Source organism: Pteropus vampyrus, unplaced genomic scaffold (genome assembly GCF_000151845.1).
Source record: "Pteropus vampyrus isolate Shadow unplaced genomic scaffold, Pvam_2.0 Scaffold53, whole genome shotgun sequence".
Taxonomy (NCBI): domain Eukaryota; kingdom Metazoa; phylum Chordata; class Mammalia; order Chiroptera; family Pteropodidae; genus Pteropus; species Pteropus vampyrus.
The window spans coordinates 6,662,411-6,668,532 of NW_011888834.1; positions in this window are offsets into that span (position 1 = coordinate 6,662,411).

Genomic DNA, 6,122 nt, shown 5'->3' on the forward strand with positions numbered 1-6,122 from the left:
CCTGTTGTATGCAAGGCTCTATGTTCTGTGCTGAAGAAGGAAAGTATAGCTTCTGACCTCAAGAAGCTTATCGTCTAGGAGGAGGAGAAAATGTATAAAGAAACAGTGCAGGAAACTGTCTCAGGCGTTCAGCCACACGTCTGTATCGGGCCCTGTGGTGCATAACAGAAGGAGTGGTCAGCCTACTTGAAGGCTCAGGAATGGCCGCAGAGGAGGTGATAGTGTGAGCCGTCAGAGAGGAGATGGGTGCGCTGGGAGAGGTAGAGACGTGAGTACAGACGCAGAGGCTACAAACGACTCGACGCATTCAGGGAACGCAAAGTTTGATGTGGCTGCAGTATGGAGCGTGCAACAGAGAGGCAGAGAGCACTAAGGGAAGCAAGAGAAATAGGCAGGGGCTGGAGTATTCAAAAAGCCTGGAGACCATGCGAAGGATTTTGGACTTTAGGACACAGGTATTGCGAAGTCTTTAACACATTATAAGCAGAAGAGTAACATGGTCAGATTTGCACTTTTGAAAAAGTACCCTGACTTCAGGACAGAATAAAACCCAGAAGCAGGGCCCTAGTTGATTAACTGGGAAAGATGGTGACACCTCAGATGAAGACAGTGGTCTCGAGTGGAGAGGAGAAAGGAGGAGGGAGGAAGGGCACTCCCCTGACTTTGACTCCTGACAGGCCCCCGGAGATTACTTTCTTCCTCTCAGTCCAATCACCTTAAAGTGTCCATTTCACCAATTTAACTTTATTTCTCAATTCCGGAGGAACAGAAGGGAACTCCTGAGTCTCACAGACGAATGCAGACACTCTAATTCCTTCCCCGGACTGATAGCATGTCCAAAAGATGTAGATTCTGGTTTGAAGGACCACATACGCAATGGGCAACCTGCTCCCAGCACAACTCCAGTTGGTCGTTTATCCTTTCAATGACTTCCTTATCTGTGTCCTCCTGAGGTCCTAGTCTGTTTCTTGAGGGAGACTCGATTGCTCAGAAGTGGGATGGTGGTCAGTCTTTGGATGAGCGGCACTCTTGGCACAGGGCCCCCAGGCTCGAGGCAGAGGAGCACAGTTTCTTCGGAGCTGGTGAAGCACTCGGTGTCCATGTGCTATCACCCCATGGCTTTGCCGCTCATAACACCTTGTAGCACATGGAGTGGCAGTGTGAGGAGCGTGCGATAACCTCCTGACAGCCCTATAGTCTCTTTGGGCTGGCACATGGGGGATAAACTCCCACTAACTTACAAAGAAATGGAGAGCGGGCAGGGGAGAGGGGAGTTAGGAAGGAAGACCAATCTGAGTGAGGGGAAATTCAGCTTCTTTAACTCTTTACATTATCCAAATGGGACGACTTCCAAGAATTCATAGACGAGCTAATAAATCTCCCCAATGAGGACTCTAGCAAACCTGTCTGAAGGAATGGGCAAAAGGCATGGAGGGTTTTTGAATAAGTGAGCAGTTCCCCAGTGTTTGAACATGGCCAATTCTTTTAAGAGACAAACTCCTGACATATAGTTTACATTCTCTGGGCACATAGTTCACACTTTTTCTTGACCCTTTTTGGAACTGACGCAACTTCTGAATCAAGGAAGTCCCGGCTTGGTGAGGATCTGCTATTCTGCTATGTTTCCTGGGTGTGGTGGAGCCTGAGCCTGAGCCTGAGCCGAGCAGAGGACTCCAACTGCAGTTAGCAAGCTGGAGCTGCAGGCAGGGCTGAGCTTTGTGAATGTCAGGCCTGATGCTTTGGGGGACACATCCCAGTGGGGTCTGCATTCTCTGTCGTGGATAATTGGACCCCAGGCCATATGACCCAATCCAGTAAGGCGAATTCTTGCCATCTGACATTTTAAAACAGGTTTACTTCGGGGGGGCAGAGGTGGAAGGTGAGGCCTGGGTCACCTAGGCTAGGGGCTAGCTCGGTGGGCAGGCCCGGGGTGAAATCCACATGGGGTCACTGGAGAGGCTCTGCCTTGCTTCGCTTATTCAGCTCCTGTGTATTGATTGAGTGTCATGAGGTCCTTGCTAAGTAAGTGGAGAACAAGGTGGCTTAGGGAGCTCGCAATTGAGAGGCAGAGACTAAAAATACCCAAGTAAACACCTACATAAAAGTACTGTCAACTTGTGATCGTTGCTGTTAAGGATAGGGGATTTTCCTTGGAGAATCTGTGGCTGGACTTCAGATAGGGTGGTCAGGGAGGGTCTCCCCGAAGAGGACATCGAAGGATGAGAAGGAGCCAGGAGAAGAGGGAGCAGCAGCAGCAGAGAGCACTGGGAGGAAACAGAAGGAAACCGAGAGCGGCAGAGTACGTGGTGCTGGGAGCACAGGATGAGGCTGGGCAGGACGGCAGTCTTGATAAACAGCTGGCATTGATTTCTGCAAGCAGCCTGCTTTGTCGTCCGAAATTCTGCCAATCAGGGTCTTTCCCTTTTAGCGTAGGACAAGCACATTAAGGGTTCATAGCTCATTTAAACTTTAGTGTTAATCGATCATGTTTCCGGTGAAGAAAGAGATGGAGAATTAATTTGGGGACAAAATGAAGTGTCTAAAGAATGAACACGTGCAGGTCCCAGTGGACTGCTGAAAGTTCTAGGAGCCTTGTGTGGCAGCCAGGAACTGTGAAAGAGGTAAAGAAAGAGATGACAGATATCCTAGGCCCACATCTTTCACAAGGCAAGTCCTGCTTCCTGTTAAACAAGTACTTTACCATTTAATGGACTAGCCCCTTGGGCTTGAGGCTATCACACAGATCTGCATTATAGTCCAGCTCTGGGCCTGGAACAGGAGGTTCTTTTGAGGTGTACTCTCCTGTCTATAAAATAAAGGTAAGAAGACTTACCTAGTAAGATTTTGGGGAAGATTAAATAAGATGTATTTGAAGTATTCAGCACTGTACCTAGACTATAGTAGGTGCTCATTAAATGCTGATTCCTTACTGACTACATGAGTGTTTTACTAGAAGGCAGACAAGTAGAGGACTATGATTATAATATTTACCACTTTTTTGTAAGATGTTCCCGTTGGGTAAAAAGCAGGGCTGTTGATGTACTTTGGGAAGTGGGAAAAGTCCTAGGTGAGACCTGTGTTTTTGTCCATGTTCTCCTAGCTTTCTCTTCTGTAAAAGGAGGAGGCTAGGGGTGGTAGTACAGAGGCAAACTAGTTAAAAAACATTCCTGGGCCTTATCTCTGGGGAATCTGATCAGAAGATCTGAGCTGGAGTCCCAGATGATTCTAACGCAGAGCCAAAATCACTGCTGGTGATTCAGACCCAGGAACACTGGAACGAGGCCCTTTCCTAGTCCTGAGTCACTCCAGATAAGGACAGAGGGGACCCAGTGCAGTTTTCTCATTAGCCACCAGAGGGCGGGCCTGAGGCATGACCGCCGGAGCAAGATGCTGTCTTCCGCTCTGCAGAAAAACCCCAGGGAAAATCTGTGGTCACGCGGAGGATGGATGATGTGCAAGGTAAGTAACACAGGGGCATTTGGGAAGGCTGTGTGCTAACGAGATGAGAGGAGAAAGCCAAGTCTACCAGATTCTGTGAAGTGCACGCTTTCCTCTGTGCCCTGGCGGATGTGGACAGATGGGCCTCGTGTCCATATGCAGTCAAGACTTCTTCAGGATGCTTTCTCAGCTCCCACTGAGTTGACCAATAGTCTTTTCAGTTTAAGCACAAGAGGCATCTGGCTCAGAGGGCCAGTCACTCCTGACTCTCATCGGTCACCACTCCATACCCGGTAAAGGATGCACCCACTGGGAAAGGCTGTGGGCAGACTTGAGTCAGCGGCCCTTGGCTGTCGCTCTACAGACTCTGTCTCTTCAGGTTTGCATGCACAAAGAAAATGGCTGTCATGGCCTGGCTCCATCTGCAGAGAAGAGGGTATCACTTCCAGCTCAAGTGTCCTGGACAATGCCCTCAGTTTTTGGTAAGGAATTCAGTATCTTCCCATTTCCACTGCATTAACTTTAACTCCTCTAAAGGCTGCAGCTGAGGCCACAGCCTTTGCTGTCAGTCCTGCAGCAATATGGGGACTCGGCGGTCTCTTTTCTCTGCCACATCCAGGCTCCGTTCTTTCTGTCAGCAATTTCTGTTTTGGAGCTTCCCTACTCTGTGACATGTTGAATGTCGCACTTCTGCAGAGGCTCAGGCGGGGCCTCAGAAGCAGAAATGGTAACTCCTGCTTCCCAAAAGGGGGAACATGAAACCCAGCAGAGTGGTGAGTCTGGTCCAGAACAGGACGCATCCTGTGCAGGGTGCTGAGGAACTGAAAGCAGCCGGTCCCCCCCCAGCGCTGGAGAGACAGCACTCTGTCTCCCCACCCCCAGTTCCTGGCAGGTCCGTATGATGCAAACATCTTAAAAATCCTGACTGGAGGTCATCACTTAGACACCCACCCATGCATCCCTGTCGGGCCCTGTATGAGGGTAAGACAGACATGAGTAAGACCCTTGAAAGAGTTCCTAGTCTCTGTGAGCTCCACTTTTAAATGGAAGGAAAGTGATGCTCACCTACTCATGGTATAGGTCAGGATAGTATACTGTGAGTGGTATGATAACTGGTATAATGTAGGCATGTCCAAAAAATAATGGGTGGCTGGAGAGGGAACGATTTAAGCAAGTGGTGCTGAGAAAAAATTACTGGAGTTGCTTCCGGAGTTCATTTTAGGATTGGATGCTCTCTCCCTGTGTTTTCTCAGGTTTGTTGGTATGTGGCAGTTTTATTTAAGTGAGACATAGCTTAAAATTCAGGCAGCTACACCCATGCAAGGAATAATAAGCTGCATGATGACAAGGTTCTCTTGGTTTCAGGGACTTGCAGGAGATGAGCTGAGCTGCCAAGAAGGAAGATCCAGCAAGGCACTAGTGCTAAGAGAAATGCCTGAGTTGGGGCTATTGTTGCCATCAAAACTCACCATGGTGGTGACTTGGAAAAATCTTTTTTTCTCTTGCCATAGCAACGACAGCATTTATTTATTCACCAAATGTTGAGGGCCCCTGCCATGAATCAGGCAGTATGCTGGTTCCCGGAAAAAGAGGAATATGCAAAACTCTGAGCTTCTGGGAGTCATGCTTTGAGAGAAGAAATGGACAGATGATTACATATGGCAGGGTGTATGTTACAGTAGAGGTGAATACAGGAGATTGTGCTTAAGGCTTTAGGGACAGACTTTATTGAGAAGGCGATATGTAAGGTCACGTTTACAGAAAGTGTTGAGGGAAGAGGGAGGTGAAAGGAATAGCAGTCAGAGACGATGGCAGAGCTCAGATTTGAGAAGGGGCAGCGTGTGTGTCGGTACGAGTTTACATGCACTCCCTGAGCATGGGGATAAGGGCATGGGTGTCAGGGATGGAAGATGAAGCTGCAGATGAGGCTGCGGTCGGAGTCTGATACCTGGGTAGAACTCACTCCTCATGCTTATGGCGGGTTCTCCCTTCCCCTATAACATCTGGAATGCCCTGGAAAGAACCATTTCATTAAACCGTCATTTAATCACCACATCTTGCCTCCCTGGGTGTGGGGGGAGGAGTATGGGAAAGTGCCATAGTATGGAATAGGCCATGATACAATGCTTTTTCATCCTTGACATGCATTTAATTATTTAAAAAAATCAGAAAAATCATACCTGAGACTAGGTTCAAATATATGGTAGAGGAATAATGATTTGAAAGTTTACAGGAAATTTTCATGGAGTGTTTATCTAAAGACAGAGTTAAAAAAATAGTGTATATGAACAAGTCTATTTTTTTCATTGCACTGAGCAATAAGTATGGTAAGAAATGCAGATTGTACACAGTTCTTTTCCTAGATCCATTAAAATTATTTGCTATCTTCTATGTGCCAAATACTCTTAGGCTGTATCTAGTCAGAACAGACCAATCAATCTAAACCTTACATCTCTGATTTTTATGAGTGGAAATGTCAATTATCATGGACTAGGAACCTCATATCAATGGCTATAGAAATAAGACACAAAGACTCTTTGGAGCTTTTATTGCAAAGCAAAATATTCAATGGCGAATTGATAAATAACAAGATAGTTACATTTGTTAAGATCAAACAATTCGGGAGCAGGAAAGCAGAACAAAAATATGAACAAACAATATAATTAGAAGTCATTTTGTTTTAA